This window comes from Haemaphysalis longicornis, unplaced genomic scaffold, assembly GCF_048455015.1.
Source record: "Haemaphysalis longicornis isolate Haplotype H1 unplaced genomic scaffold, Haemaphysalis longicornis Haplotype H1 scaffold_101, whole genome shotgun sequence".
Lineage (NCBI taxonomy): Eukaryota > Metazoa > Arthropoda > Arachnida > Ixodida > Ixodidae > Haemaphysalis > Haemaphysalis longicornis.
Window position 1 is genome coordinate 160,470 of NW_027526205.1, and position 15,707 is coordinate 176,176.

The 15,707-nt window shown below is 44.3% G+C and overlaps 1 long non-coding RNA gene across 1 annotated transcript; it reads left to right on the plus strand.

Moving 5' to 3' along the window:
• Positions 1-796: 796 nt before the first annotated feature.
• LOC144160507 (uncharacterized) lies at positions 797-15,462 on the plus strand. The gene is made up of 4 exons (XR_013320376.1): positions 797-842; positions 3,359-3,484; positions 7,117-7,242; positions 15,360-15,462. It is a non-coding gene; the product is annotated as an uncharacterized LOC144160507 (long non-coding RNA).
• The last annotated feature ends 245 nt before the right edge of the window (positions 15,463-15,707 follow it).

The following is a 15,707-nucleotide window of genomic DNA, read 5'->3' on the forward strand; positions in this document are numbered from 1 at the left end:
GGGGAATATGCAGAATTTAACGAATGGATCCTCTTCTTTCGCCTTGTTACTGTCGTGGCATCTGACCATGCAACAATATGGGGGGTTTGCTTCACTTTCAGTTAATCTTTTCCTTTCGGGCGAGTGAGGAGTGTTCCCGCCGCCCTTTGTACGTGCTGGCTTAAGTGGCTCGCGCAGCAGGCTGTCGCTTTCTTCGCATTCGTGAGTAGGGGGCTGGATGCCTCAGGCGGTGCGGGAGACAGCGCGAGCTGCGCGTGCACTTGCCAGACGCGGAGGAGCGGGCCGGGAGGCGTCTGCTTCACAAGAGCACTCTTTATCCCGTGAAACCGCCGGGGCGCTCGGCCGTTCGAGCAGCGCGTAGCAGACGACGCGTCTCTAGCAGACGACAAGACATGCACCGGCAAAAATGGACCCAGTAGCTACTCTACGTGTAAACCGAACTTGCTGGACACGTGCTAATGTGTATGCTTTCATAAGTCGAAAGAAAATTTTACCCAGCCCTCTTCCTAGCGCGAGAAATGCAGCACGCGCGCAGCGAAAAAAGCACGTGCCGAATAGGCCGCCGGCCCGGCGTACTCCCCCTCCGGGGAGAGTGCAGCGCCACCCGGCGATCGTTCCGGAGCCTATACGTCAATTTGGTGTATAAAGCTCGTTCTGTGCTTCCAAGTGCCTTAGCTTCAAGTTGAATGGATGGCGAAAACGGGATACCTATATAAAATCTCGAGAAAATCCTGTTGAAAACATGTTATGTAAATTAGTAACGGAAAATTCTGACATAATGTTATATTTTTTGTCCTCAGGGCATGGATCGGCTGGATTAAGTCGCAGCAGGGGAAAACTAGGTAAGGGCAAATCATTCCCCGCATGATTTCTTTTTGGTATCTCAGGAGCGTTCGCAAGGCTGTTTGGGTAATTTGGGTGCTTACAAACGGCTGTACAAAACAAATAGCTAAGAATATAAGTCCTATAAAACTTTCAATGACGAAACCAATATGGTCTCGGTATCGCTGTTAGGTATACGCTCTGTCACCGATTCTGTTTATGAATGTAGTAGTGACGCGGGAAGTTAATGAATTTTCTCGGATTCTAGGCTGCAAAACTGCTAGAAGGTCTGGCTGCACATGTCATCATAATCATCATCGCCAGCCCACGGGCATCATCATCATCATCACCACCACGTAGATATATTCGATATATTTCGATAAGTAGATATATTCGATAAGTAGATATATTCGCTTACCACTTCCACAGCCTCACCACGGCCTCGCCAGCAGGGCTGGCCACCCTGATGTAGTAACGGCCACAACCTCGCATTAATACGTCAATTCTGCACATGTACGCAGGTATTTCTCGGTTCGCGTGTGTATGGGTGCGCGTGTATGATATGTTTACGCTAAGTGGTGCTTGTCTGTCGTCCGGAGTTATTTTTTGCCCAATTTGTACGTGTTTGACGCTTATGGATTGAGTTATGAATCTCCGTTGCTTGCTTGATTGCTGCAATGCGGAAGAAAATTGGTTGTAGACGATTAATAAGTGTTGCTGCCGGACGGAAGGGTTTACTTTACGTTTGGACGCATCGAAGTTTCACTACATGCAGGACGTGTTTTTCAGGTAACGGCTGATGGGGTTGGTTTATTAAATCATACATACCTCCGCCAAACTTTTCCTTGTAGACGTAGTATGTAAGAAAGAGCGCCAAGAGTAACACTTATATGGTAGGTGTGTTCGTACGTTGCGTTTTTTCAGGTATTCTTCACCTGTTTCATTCTTCCGTTACTAAACTATGAATTGTGCTAACCAGTGGACTAACTTCCTTTAAAGTGTGAAATCCTAATTTCCGAGTTACATGAATGATTTCTTTAAACTTTTCATACTTGCAGAAGTTCATATGCACAGATTAATAATAAAAAATAGTCAAATTACGCTTCCAAATATATAAGTGCCACTGAAACAGGAAATTCTGAAAGGGAAGCGGTGCAGAGTTTTTGAAAAAAGTTGCTAACTGATGAGCAGTCTTTGGCCATGCGAGGTCCTGTATTTTTTTTTGTGTTAGCGACAAGTCTACGCATAGCCCTCAAGAGCATTTGGGACCGCTCATAGCAGATAATAGACTACTCGTGCCTGTAGGCTCGCTCCCTTAGGTAAAAAAAGAACTAGTACCAACCTACTCAGGGTAATTTCACAATCTAGGGCCGTAGGCTGCAGGGGAAAAAATTACTGCAGCTTTGGTGTGTTCCTGCTGGCGCATTAAAAAAAACTATGAATGGTAAGTACATTATTTTTTTACTTTCAAATCTACGTTGTTGAAAAGATAACATAAACTGTCCTAGGGCAAACCCGTGGGATTTAATCAAATCATTGGTAAAATGTGCAAAAAAATCAGAATACATAAACACCGATTTTCATACATACCGATTTTTATGTCCTTCTTAATGGATTTTTGATTTAAGCTACAGAATGGCATAAAGAATAAATAGCAGGCGCCTGATCGGAGGGAGTGACCAGATGACCCATTTATGCTAGTGTTTGTACGACACTTTTTTTTATTGAGCTCTTGTGGGCGGTATTCATGCCCACCCAAGAAATATAAAACAGTGAATAGGTTTATTGCCCCGTGAATATGTTATGGGACAGTATCCTTGTGTGGCACACGCTGTAATTTAGGCCTTTTCAAGGCCACAATGACGGAGATGCAGGACGATGTTGCTGGCGGCTAAGTGCTATCACCGCAGGTATTTGGTCTCAGGCCATCAAGGTACTTCATACTTCCCCATCTTATGCTCTTACGCTACCATTCTGCTGTCGCAAATTTGTGCTGTGCCCTCACAGTTTCCTATTTAAAGGATTAAATAATTGATAGCGTATATTGCAACTTAAAAAAATTGCGGAAATTTTGTTCGGCATATCGAAGTTGTGTGTCGGCGTAGCATTGTGGCTGCATGGCATGCTCATTTAATCAACCTGTAAAAGCGACGCAGTTCCAGCTTTTTGAAAATATTTAGAAATACTTCCGTAATAGTGCCCAAGATAATGCGGGTTACAGTTAGCAATGCTGACAAAGGATACTAGTGAAGAGAGAAATGTTGCACCGTCATTAGGCACACTTCCGGGCGTTTATGACGTGTGCATTTATTCCAGTGATTGGTTTTTGGTATGAGTGCACCGCCGCACATCTTTAAACAATATGTATAAAGCGAAACTTATGCGTACACTATGACACCCAGAACCTCCTAAAAGTTCCTAAAATCATCGCTGGTTGATTGTCAAGCTTGGACGTTGTTTGATTAAATTTTGCCCTTGTCAAGAATGTGTGGAATTTTGCTGACTTTTTATTTTTTGGATTTACCCTATCATAAAGGGGCACCAGCGACTGCAGCTGCAGTACTTGGCAGTTTGGCTGGAGCAGCTGCAGTTGGCGCTATTGGTGCCGGCCTTGCAGCCGTTGTCCAGCAGGGGCACGGAAGACAAAGCAAGCCAGGAAAGCGTAAGTGCCTCTAGTGTTTATGTGTAAAAATGTTAAGCAATTTTTTGTGAAAGAAATGTCTAGGAACGGTTTGTGATCACAGTGATGACCGATATAGCTGTATTCGTCACTTGGGAGCAAGAATGCAGTGTTCGCTAGAGGAATCCTCTTGTTTTCCATGTGTGGGCGAGGTGGAATGCAGCCATCGAGCCTTACCACTGTCCCGCATCACTGGTGCCCCAAGTACCATTAAAATGCAGACCTTGCAGGGCATCGGGCATAATGAAATGCTTAAGTCTTGGGACAACTAAACGCACTTGCGACTACTAGTAGCGTAAGTTGAAAACAGGAAACCAATATTTTTTTACTGAACACCGCTAAGTAATCCTTCCACTTACTGTGCTGTAAATAACGTTATAGTCTTTTTCATTCGCTAATGATCTGGAAGTTTTGGAAATGAATCTTACCGTTCATATATTGGCCAGAAATTGTGCGAGTATGTTGGCTGTTGAACAGGATATTTCAATAATGTTGCTGAGAATGATGCTGCTAAGCAGAAAAGCGTAGCTGGATTGTTACCATTGAGCCACTGGGTGGGGCCAGCGTAGGGTGTTCTCGATGACATGTCGCTGCTTCGGCATGCCAACCGCAGTTACCACCGAACTGTTCGCTCTTGAGGTCACTCTGCACTTCCCCAGGCGTTGCCTGGCAGTGTGGTCCTGATATCATGCTTGAATAATGCGACAGACATGCTATGAAATTCTTTACAGTTACTTGAATTTAGGAGTCACTTAGCTGCATCCGATGGCATCTACGCCAGATATTTCCTTAATGCGCCATTTAGATCATCCACAGTAAAATGGCTGCAGGAACGCCACAGCCCCAAGCCGAATGCTAAGCGTCAAATTTGGAATGTGTGCGGTAAATGGGTGCCACTACGAGCAAGTAGCGCGGTGGTTGTATGGTTCAAGCTCCCGCACACCGCTTTGCTCATATCAAGATTTTTAAAGCAAAGCTTTATACCTCTACCCTCAATGGTTCTTTTGCGACCGCTGGTGTCAACAGAAAACTCCCGCAAATAAATGAAAGAATTTACTGGTACCGCCAGGAATCGAAACTGGAACTAATAACGTAACAAAACGAGAGCCCGATGTCTTACCGATTAAGCTACGAAACCAGGCGGAGACGGGGAAGACAGGTGGTGGACTCACCAAGCACATCTACGGGTTTGCCCCGTGCATTAGCGCTGTGGGTTTCGTCCACCACACATCAAGCGGCCCCGTGCGCACCTTGCGCGTGTGCTAGGACTTACAAAAATTAAAGGAAGCTCACACCAACGCATGACATCTCAATTCTAGTACGCCAATGAGCTAAAGCCTGTGGCCTCCAGTGTTCCCGAAAAAAATCGCAGATCCTCGTCCGCCCTCACGCCAAACGATAGATCAAGGAACACATTCAAATACTCCTTGATGGCCAGGCCATCACTCCAAGCTCCAGCATCAAGATCCTGTGCCTCAATCTCCAGGCCAACACCAAGAGTGAATTATATGTGCAGCGCCTCAAACATAGCATCAATCAAATCATACACACAATCTGGCGACTTGCCACAAAGAAGGGAGGCCTCAAGTAATCCAATACCTTTCGATCAATTCAAGGTTTCGTCCTCTCGAGAATCACTTGCGTCAACCCCCTGTCTTCTTCTCGGCAAGGAGGACATAAAGATACGTTATATAATAATTAGAAAGGCGATTGAGCAGGCCATTGGTCTTCCCTTGAGAGCGTCCATAAAGAGGCTGCTTAGCACGGGGCTCCACAACATGGTGGAAGAGGTGATAGAGGGCTATCGTTCTAACGAGAAACTCCGAATGAGCAGAACTGAGGTGACTCGCCACATCCTTCACCCGATTGGCTGGGCAGAACAGAACGTCACTCCTCTTCTCCTTCTCCTTCTCGTCCTCTCCCACGTGACTGAATTGAAGGGACGTCGCATGGGTAATTGTCGTGGGTGCCGTTTACAGCTTTGTTTTGCAACCACATTCGCAGGGTGGATTGGCGCGATTTTTTTGTCTGTCAACGAACCTTTGCTGCCAAAATGACTGGGATGGAGTATGTGAGGCTCGGTGTGCGGCAGGGGTTAGGCGTGGCTCAGTTGTATGCATTTTTAGCCGAGGTATGTTCTTGCCGAAGGTGCACGTCAGGAGACGCTCCTTTCCACTCGAATGCTTAACCAGGATCGTGATTGGCTCTCAAAAGTGGTCCTCGCCGTCTCTGTATTGCAGCATGCTACCTACGCGGTAGACACCTCGACGTGTGTCCCCGTAGCTCGGTGGTAGTACTCAATCAATTTTGCAGTTGACAGCTGTTCTGACTGAATCTCTTAGTGTGGCCACAACTTCTCCCCATCTAGTCTCATCTGTTTCCCTTTCACGGAACCAGTCCCCCACACTTGCTGCTCACCCTCTGTGCCTTCCCTCTATTCTAGGTAGCACTTCTGCGTTCTGTTCATTGTTAAGTCCATTGGACGAGCCAACCAAGTCTTTCCCTGTTTCGAACCTTATCATTTTTAATGTAGGGTGTTGCTTCACACTTACCAACACGTCCACAGAGACTCTGTCAGCTTGATGCTTTGCGACTGAGCAGACACAGGCTGGCCATGTACAGGGAAATTACGCACCACTACAGGTTGAGCCGCCTCAAGTACCCTGCACCACACTCTTCTTCAACAGATCGCAGTCGGTTGCATGGACACGAATACAGTCGAACACCTTCCCCAACCCCGTTTTCTACAACCGATATTACCCAGACACGTATTCCGACAGATGCAAGTGGTGTGCAGGCAAAGCCACCCTACAACACATCATATGGGCATGCCCACAGAAACCTCGTTCACCTAATAGAGCATTACACATCGGGACTCAAGAGCAATGGGCGGGCCGCCTTGCTCACCTCTCACCCCGTTTAACAACTACTCATGCAGCTGGCGGAAGATGCCGCTAGGGCACACGGGCTCATGGCCGGCATCTAACGGGGAAGGCTAGGTGACTTCCTCCCTGTCGCCGCCTTCCTTCTACCAGTTTGGGGTCAACTAAAGTTCCTTCTAACTCTTTCCGCATTTTTATTCCCGGTTCCTATAGAAGTTGTTTCGAACAGCCTAACTTTTTTTGCTTTTTGTATTTCGGGCCTCTTTTCCGCAAAGCCCACGAAATGGCCCCGGTGTACCTTGGGGCCAACAAAAATAGAAATGAAAACTTGTAGGGTACCTTTCTACGGTTTGTTTTAAAAGGTCTTTTTCGATGGTTCATAATTATAATATCAGGTATTTTTACCGTAATAATAGCAGTTAATTGTCGACACATAATATTTGGAAAGAATGCGGTGATACAACGACATTATCAAACATTAGATTTATTTGTATCCCAACTGTGTCGTACCTGCCGCCACGCAGTTTGTAGGAATCCTCGTTCAGATTCCGTAGCAAAACAATATTTGATCGAGAAGTGCTGCACGACACATTTAACTGTTTATTACAGCCCGTACACCGAGTCATAGTAAATATGAGGAGGAGCTTAGTGATATTTCGCTTTTGCAAACATAAAATCACTTTCTTCTATGTTCTAAATACCGTTGCTACAAGCTGGATTTTGTGCTTGCAGGAGGACCTAGCCGAAGTTGCCGACGTCGTTGCCAAGGAAGAAGACTATGTTTAGCCTTTTGTCGCCGGGAGCGGCGATCGATTTCAGAGTCCAATGTTCCAGCAGAACTTTTGGACCAAATACCACGTGCGTAGTAATCTCATATTTCAAGAAGTTTTCCTTAATCGATGAACTGAGGTTTTTCGTCTGGAGTAACTTTTTGAGGCACCACAGCCTAGGATGCCAAGAAAATATTTATACCGTAGACAAGTAGAGAGCGCAATGAATCGCACATGTCATCGCAAAGATGTTGAACATTTTGAATCTTTAATATGCCTTCAAATATGGACAGGGATATTTTGAGAAATATTATGGGCAAGAACGTAGGTGAGTGCAGGAAACAGCACCATCACCTTAGGGTCAATCAGTAATCGATGCAAATCGCTGAAGCGCGAGTTACAAGTTTCCCCCAAATGGAAGTTCGTCTGATCTGTATAAAGTTTACCGATTTTTGCGCAAATATTTGCCAAGAAATAGTACCAGTTTTATGACAACAGATGTTAGGTGCTCGAATGAGGTGCCCTGAATTACGTAGAGTTATTTTTGTGAAAGTGCGAGCTTTTATCTGAAGCTAACTATGGCACTACAATATTAAACATAAATAGGTAAGAAAGAGTATTGCGATAACTACGAAACGTCATATGTTCCACTGAAAACTGACCGACGGAGCTTGATCGTAATATTGCTCTTTGAACTATCACGGGCGTGATGTTCTCAGTACAGAATGATTACATTTGGTTTTAATAGCGACGAAACATTTAGCAGAGGAGCGTTTCTGGAGCTGGCCTTGACGACAGTCCTTGCTGGTATTGTGTCAGGCTCTTTCTCAACCACGTTTCTCAGTCGTTCAAAAACCCGGTTCTCTGCTCAGAGAAATTCATAAAAAATAAACATTAGTTCATAGGCCTATCACATTTTGTTAATGCAGAACACGTTGGTTGCTGGAGTAGTAAAACAATCAAAACATTCGGTACTAATGATGTAAAGAGGACACACAGGGCCAGCGTTAGCTTTGTGTGTCCTTGTCTTCGTCTTGTCTCTACTGCGCTGGTTTAGTAGGTTTCACGGTTGATATTTGGATATAAAACGGGTTACATTGCCCCTAAAACTCTCTTTTCAGCAACGGGTTTGTGCCTAGACGTGAAGCTGTCATCACAAAGAGTGGTTTAACCATGGTCTTTGAAGCTGGCTTTCCCACATATCTAGTTGCGCTGGGAAGCATAGCCATCTCCGGAGGAAGCCTGATTACAGAAAATGACTATAACTCATGTTGTTTTCAAAGAATCCCAAAATTAGTGATCTTGCAAATAGCCGCCAAGAAGACGTCATCATTAGGCCGAATGTAACTTACTTGTTATAATGAGTTTGTTCACTGCGATGTTGTAAATGGTACAAAATTACTGGGTCTTTTCGAGTTACGGGTGTTCTGGCAGCCTGCTGGCTGCCAGAAGTTGACTGTTGGGAAGGAAGGTGCGTGATAATTATGTAGGTCAAGCTTATTCTGAGTACAGAAGAAACGGAAAATTGAGGAGCAGACAGGCCCAGCCAAAACGGACAGTGAAGGCAGCAAACTTTTTTTTCTGTCGTCTGCGTCGGTTTCACTTCGCTGATTTCGCCGACGTGCTCAATTCTGATGGTACTCTTCATGATGCTGAAATAGAGGATGTCCCGGTGACACCGACTGATTTGTGTATCCTTTGCCATCGCGTTGCGAAATTGTTACTGTTTTAGGGAAGATTGCCTTATTTTTTTGTGGAACATTAACTTCCCACTTTTTAGCAAGTTTTTTCAGATTTCCGCAGGCGTGCTCGTACGCGTTATTGAAAAGAGGAAGTACGCCTGATAACAAAACAAAAAATTATTCAGATGCTTTCTTACGCCGTTTCTTGAAGAGCAGCTGGCGCCATTTCCGTGCGTCCAACCAAAAACATTCTTTCAATGGCTCGACCTACGGGCATCCTATGCTCACGCAAAGGAACACTCGCCTGAACTAATATAAACATTTTAATAAAATAAAACGTTTTGCCTGAAAAGTTTAGTACCGCACAAATTGAACCATCATTAACGTGCGAGACGCATGTGCGATTGGTGCACGTGATTCGCATGCAACTGATCGTTACGACTGACCGTTAGGAGAGGGCTTGGCGTCGTTCTCTGGTCGGAGGAGACTCACGATGTGCGACTGGCAGGGCAGGTGCAGTGGTGCCACCGTTGCGATCGTCGTGCAGCCACACCCAATTAGAGCCCGAAGGCGTCATCGCTAAGAAAGTTTCTTTTAAAGCCCCGAAGAGGCGCCAGTGGCCATTACGAGTATTTTGTGGGAAGCAGCTCTTCGCCGCCGCCGACCCGTGCGCTCTCCGCCTGGTAGACACAAGTTGCCAGCGGCACCTACAGCATAGAGGAGCGGAATCATGTGTGCTAAATATTTTCACATCACGCTACTGAATATTTAAAAATGCAATGTATAACATTATAGCACTATTCATTTTCACTTCAAGTTGATCAATGTTTTCTTTTTTTGCACGGATTTCTCTTGATCACATCTAAATTGGCGTGAGTGCGCCTAAACAAGGAGGCAACATCGACCAAAAACAGTGAATGAAGCGGCGCCGATGACGCATCGCGCGCGCACATCGGACCATGTGCCTCAAATTCACGCGTTCGACAAGTCGTGGCGACCGTGGTAACGACGAGTGGCATGCGAATCGCATGCACCAGTCGTCCGCGTGTCTTGCGCTGAAGCCTGAAAACCCAAAAGAACGAAACAAATCCGCAACGTTATGTTAAAACTCGCCGAAAGGCATGAGTCAGTGACTTTTTGACGTCTGCTTGCAGCGTCTTCTACTAGCTTGGGAAGTGGAGCCAGCTCGCCGCTAGACTACAAACGGCATGGCGGGTATAGAAGCCAGAGGGTAGAGAGAAATTGCTCGACAAGAGAAAATCGAACACACTACGACACCTCGGAAGTGATGTATCGAGCTACCCGAGAAAGGTCAATGACCGGCTCTTGCCTCTGGCAGCTGTCGGGCAGGATGCAGAGAAAAAGGAGAAAGGTGAGAAGATATGCGGTCTTTTTAAGTCCACAGCACTTTAGTGGCTCGCGTTGTCGTCCTAGCTCGGTGTACCGGTCATTGTAAAACGACTGCCGCAATCAGGCAGTGCAGCGAGATAACGGACCCAAGTAGAGCACGGCGTTCCGTCGTAGGGCGTCCCGCAGAGGCTTCGAAAACCACGCGGTTTAAATAGCCAAAACCTTTCGAGACTCGTGAAACGCTGGCGGTTGTCATGCATGTTAAAAAAGCTGCAGGTACATTTGACGGAAAATATATATAATTAACAGACAGGGCCCGCGTTCATTTAGTTTGGAACGCTCTCTGGGTTGGTTTTTGCGATAGTAAGCGAAAAAATTGGCCGCGTATCTGCTCCTTTCGTTGAAAATGCCGTCAAAAGACGATAGTATTTACCGGCTTTTGCGAAGTAAATGCCTCCCTTCGCTTTCCCGCTCCCCTGTCATGTTGTTCATCTTGCGTCGCACTCCTCCCAAGGTAAAGACGCCAAAGGTTTGCTGAAATCATTTTAAATTTCCCGCGTTCCACTGCTCCAAACAGGGTGTCTCGATGCGAACGCTGCCGTACGGCGAAGACGCGCGTTAATCGAGGCGCCCTACTTCAACGTTTATAGAACCGCGTTTCCCTACTCCACGTGCGTTGCAAGCAGAAGGTGGAACCTATCTAGTGGAACATTGCGTAACTGTTGCTGGTTGATTTCTTGAAATGGCGCCAGAAGCTATAGTGACGCGGGCGACAGCAGGCGACGGCGGAGTGAATTTTTTTTCTGCAGTTGATGAAGTATTTAATTTCGCAAAAGTCAAGCGTGTTTCATTTTTTTATAAAGCAACACTGCAAATATCACTTCTTTCTTGATTTGTTGTCTTATATTTGCGTAATATCTTGTTCTTCTTGAACAATTTTGACAAATATGAACATTACACCGGACATAGACGGGTAGATTCAGCTGTGACTATATAAGACTATTGCGCAGGCATTGTTTTACTTTGGCCGGGTGGCTGAATGGAGTCACGGACAGACAGACGGACAGACAGACAGACAGACCAAGATTTGTGGGTTTAAGTAGCCCAAGAAAGACTATCGTCTTTAAAAAAAGTGGTAGTGCAACGCCGGCGCATGCGGAAGGAAAACCAAGCACAAAAAGAACAGAACTCCCGCTGGCGCAGTTTCAGGCAGGGGGCGCGCGAGCACTACGGAGGCCGGAAGTTTGAATTGCTTTGGGTGGTAGCCGTGAGCGGAAACGGCACTACAGCCCATTATGGCGAATGGCTTTCTCTGCGCTTCCGTCAGCTTTCACACTGATCGGGACGGCTTTAATTTTTTTTTTTCTGTTATAAGGCATGAAAAGGAACCGCGCACGTCAATTGTTTCTGTGTGCTTGTCTTATGACCCACGCATACCAGGGTGCACTGAGCATTTATTTTTGCGCTATATCCCTGCTTCACCTCCGAATATGACCGGGTCCCAACCAAAAGTAACTGAAATTTTGCGGTGTTCTAAACCTGCTGTGGCGGCGTTCTGGTGTCCCTAAATTACGTGGCGAAAACTGACTGACGTATCAAAGGAATTCTTTCCCGTTGATAATAAATGCAGCATTTCCCCCTGTTCTCTTACTTTACTAGCGTTAAAACTCACGCCACAAAGCACAAAGCAACAATCCAGGAACTAATAATGGTAAAGCGTTACCAACCAAAGTTGGCGACCGCGAGCACCCGGCTGGAGTCCCCAACAGCGCCCGCTAAGGGTTCCCACAGTGCATTTATTATCCATCGTACATCAAGCTCCTGTTTTCTGCGAATGGTGTGATATCGGCGCGTGCACCACAAAAACAAAATTCAGCGACAAACTCGGCGAGGGGTAAACTGCCACTGGCTGCGATACTTTCCAGGAGCGTGTCTCGGAAATCTCACCTAGTCTGTCAGTAGGTGTTCACGCTCGGTTGATTCCGTCCAGTAGTAACATGGACGGTCATTTTTCGCATGTAGATACAGGAATTCATATGCGATTGCCGTCAAAATCGGCAGAAGGCTGGCCGATGAACCAAAATAAAACAGACACATTCGCGCTGACATCTCTATAGGCAATGCTGTGGGATTTTATGCAATTTTTCTCGCCTGATTTAAGCCTCTCCACCATCTTGCAAACCTGCGCTCATGAGTTTTCAGGTTTGTCACAAAATGTGCGGGGACACCAACGAACATTTGACTAGTTATTATTGCAAACGTATGAATGACCGATTGGGCACTTGGGGATTACGTAATGCCGAACGTGTGCTAGTAGTGTGGGCGCTGCCATATGGCAGAAGCGGCCATAGCGCCGCCAGTGAGTTCGGCGGTGAGCCTACTGCCTCGAAAAACAAAACATGTCTTTTTTTCCATTATCGTTCAAATTGCAAGGATAATCTTGAAGTTTAGGTGTCTAATCTTCGGCCTGACTTTTTTACCGATATCTACAATCTTGAGGCTATTAGAAACAGCTAAACAAATTCTTATTAGCTATCTCTGAACTTGAAGATACGTTGGATGAGGATGTAAACGTTTAACAGGAGTGCTCTCGGCACTATACTGTGCGGGAAATGCGCGTTGTGTTGTGGGCAAAAAAAAGATATACTCGACTAATCACACGATCCTTGCGCTTCATGAAAAAGATCACATTATTAAAACAAATTTTCAAAAAGAAATATCGCCGAATGTAACCTTACTTTACCCGAAGTGATCGCTTAATGTAGCTTTATTGGCATCGAAAAATACGGCTGTTTATTGTCTTGCTCCTTTACTTGCGTGCTCCTATTCATTCGTTGCGGACCATTTCCCGGCTACACTCTTATGCCATGTCCTATTAGCACTGTGCTGAAATCGTTATAAACATCCACTCGATGAAAATGCGAGATTTCGCCTAGCTCTACGTGTATTCATCTCTCCTCCCAAGGTAAAACCGTTAGAGGTTTGCTGAAGTCAATTCAATTTTGCCGCGTTTAACTGTTTCCGCAATATAGTGGACCCTATTGTTACTTTTGAACTTCGGACACTGCCAAAAGGAGGATCCGTCAGCGCTTGTTGTAATTTGTGGCCAAACAATTTTAATAGTATTTCTTATTTTATTTTGCAAAAACCAAGCATTCATGTATTTTTAATTAAAGCAATGCAAATTTCACCACGTATTGATGTTTTAATTACTGCAAATATGTCTCGTGCTTTTTCTTGCTCTACAATGCTCACAAGTATCAACATTGCCACCATATTTAGTACTTTAAAATGCTTTGCCTATATGAAAGTCTGGTTCAAGGATTTTTAATTGTGGTCGGGCGGCTCTATTGATGGCAGCTAGATTATAAAGAGAGGCCACAATTGGCTCTTTGATGTAGACGAGGAAGAATATCTTCTTTAAGACCGCGAAGATACCATAAAATAAAACAAGTACGCTGAGTTTAATTAGGAGGAAATCCGAAAAACTGAACCCTATCTGTATTCATACACCCCTGCTTATATTCAATACCTGGGCTAAAGTCGTATCTTATCAGGTATCTGTAACATTAGAAGAAAAAGAAGAAGAGTTTATTGAAATGCAGTAGGCAAGTAATAAAAAAGTACAAAATTTTACAGACAAGGGTCCCAAAGTCGAATACTGTACCGGAACCCTCGGTGAGTTAACAACAGAGGTAATCACTTAGTAAATTTCAGGCAGCAAACAATAAATAGCGAAAAGCAATAAATATAAAAAAAACAATAAATAGCAGAAACAAATTCAATTTGGAATGTATGGCAATAACAACATAAAAGAACTCAACAGTTCGATTAAAACATAGAAGCAGAAAAAGTACGAGGTAGGTGTAGAAGGCCGTCATATCAATTACACAATAGGAAAGACTAACAAGAACAAGAATAAGCGTTAGCTACACAATTATTCAGACAAGGCATGATTTTTTAAGGGTGATTTAAATGAAGACACGCATTTAGTGGATTTAACAGCAGCTGGTAAAGTATTCCAAATTGATATGGCTGTGAAAGGTGAAATCATTTTGCCGTAATTAGTTAAAGCTCGTGGTAGCAAAAATGTTTATTTGAGGCAAATCTTGTTCTGTTCTGGTTTACTAACAATCTGGGGTCAATGAAATTAAAATGCACTTGGGAACATAAAGATTTAAAAAATATTATGCTTAAAATACACGGAAACAACTTGATGATAGGTAACACATTATAATAGCGTAATAAATCCTGGGAATTAAACTGAGGATGGCTCCTGGTGATAATGCGAACTGACTGATTTTGGATATGCATTTGGATTGCTTTTGTATTTGGATTGATTTGGATATATATTTCGACTGCTTTTGATTTCTAAACTTTTCTTTATCAATATGAATTCCGAAGCATTTATTAGTGGTCTTCTCCGCATTTACGGAACAATAGGAGGTTTTCTCGAAATCTTTAATTCACATAGTATTCTTCCTCAGCCCGTAACCCTGTATATAGCAGTAATGCACCCAAAGTATTCCACCTCTCTCTCTCTCTCTCTCTCTTTATCTATCCCTCTCTCTCTCTCTCTAACTAATGCCCGTCATACGATGGTGTGAATGTACGGAGGGTTCAATGCGCGCTGCAAATTAGGGATATATGATATTCCATAAGCTAACTCACCTCATATCCCCACCGTTATCAAGAAGCAGATGGCGTTGTCATAAATCCCAGGCTAAGAATGATGCAGCTATATGGGTGGTGTTTTACTGGCATGCTCACGAAAAACTACTTTGGAATTCCTAGCTGACTTCATTTCAAATTATAGGTACTGTTCAGAAAGCTGGGCATATAAAATGGACTATGTGGGTGTTCTGCGAAGAATATTTTGTGCCGACAACCTAAATCAAGGAAGTTCAGTGCTGCCTTGTACATTTACTCTGATAAAAACATGAACAGATGCTTGCATACTAAAACTTCAAGATATTTTGTAATTCGCTTTGTTGTTTGTTTCGATATTTTTATGCCTAAAACAAAGTACTGGAGGAATTTAGAACTTTAGTTGCCCACTTGCAAACAAGGCATAAATGCGTTTCACACATATATATTTAGGATTGCTATGTTGTGCGAAAATCTGGCATTACGTAATTCCTATTCATGTTTTTTTTGTCTTTGTTCTACGCAGTGAACTTCGAGCGCCTGCACTAAGGCCAGCTTGCCACTGATAAAAGCTCAGCAACCACAGGTTCATCGAGCTCTCCAATGCCATTTCTGCCATGCTTTCTCCGCCTTCGAAAATCGTTTAGCCCCACTGAAACTAGAAATTGAAAGCCGCTTCTTAGAAGTGACCTATATTTGCGTTGCGATTTTATTTAGCTCCTAATTTAAAATAAAGGATTACCAGTAGTACTCCTGGTAGTAGTACTAGTAGTCATAGCACCAGTAGTAGAAGCTTCTCTTGCGGTTATTAAATCCAGGACTCAACAAAACAAAATGCTGCTTGTTGACTCATAGCAAGTTCCAAACAAGCAGC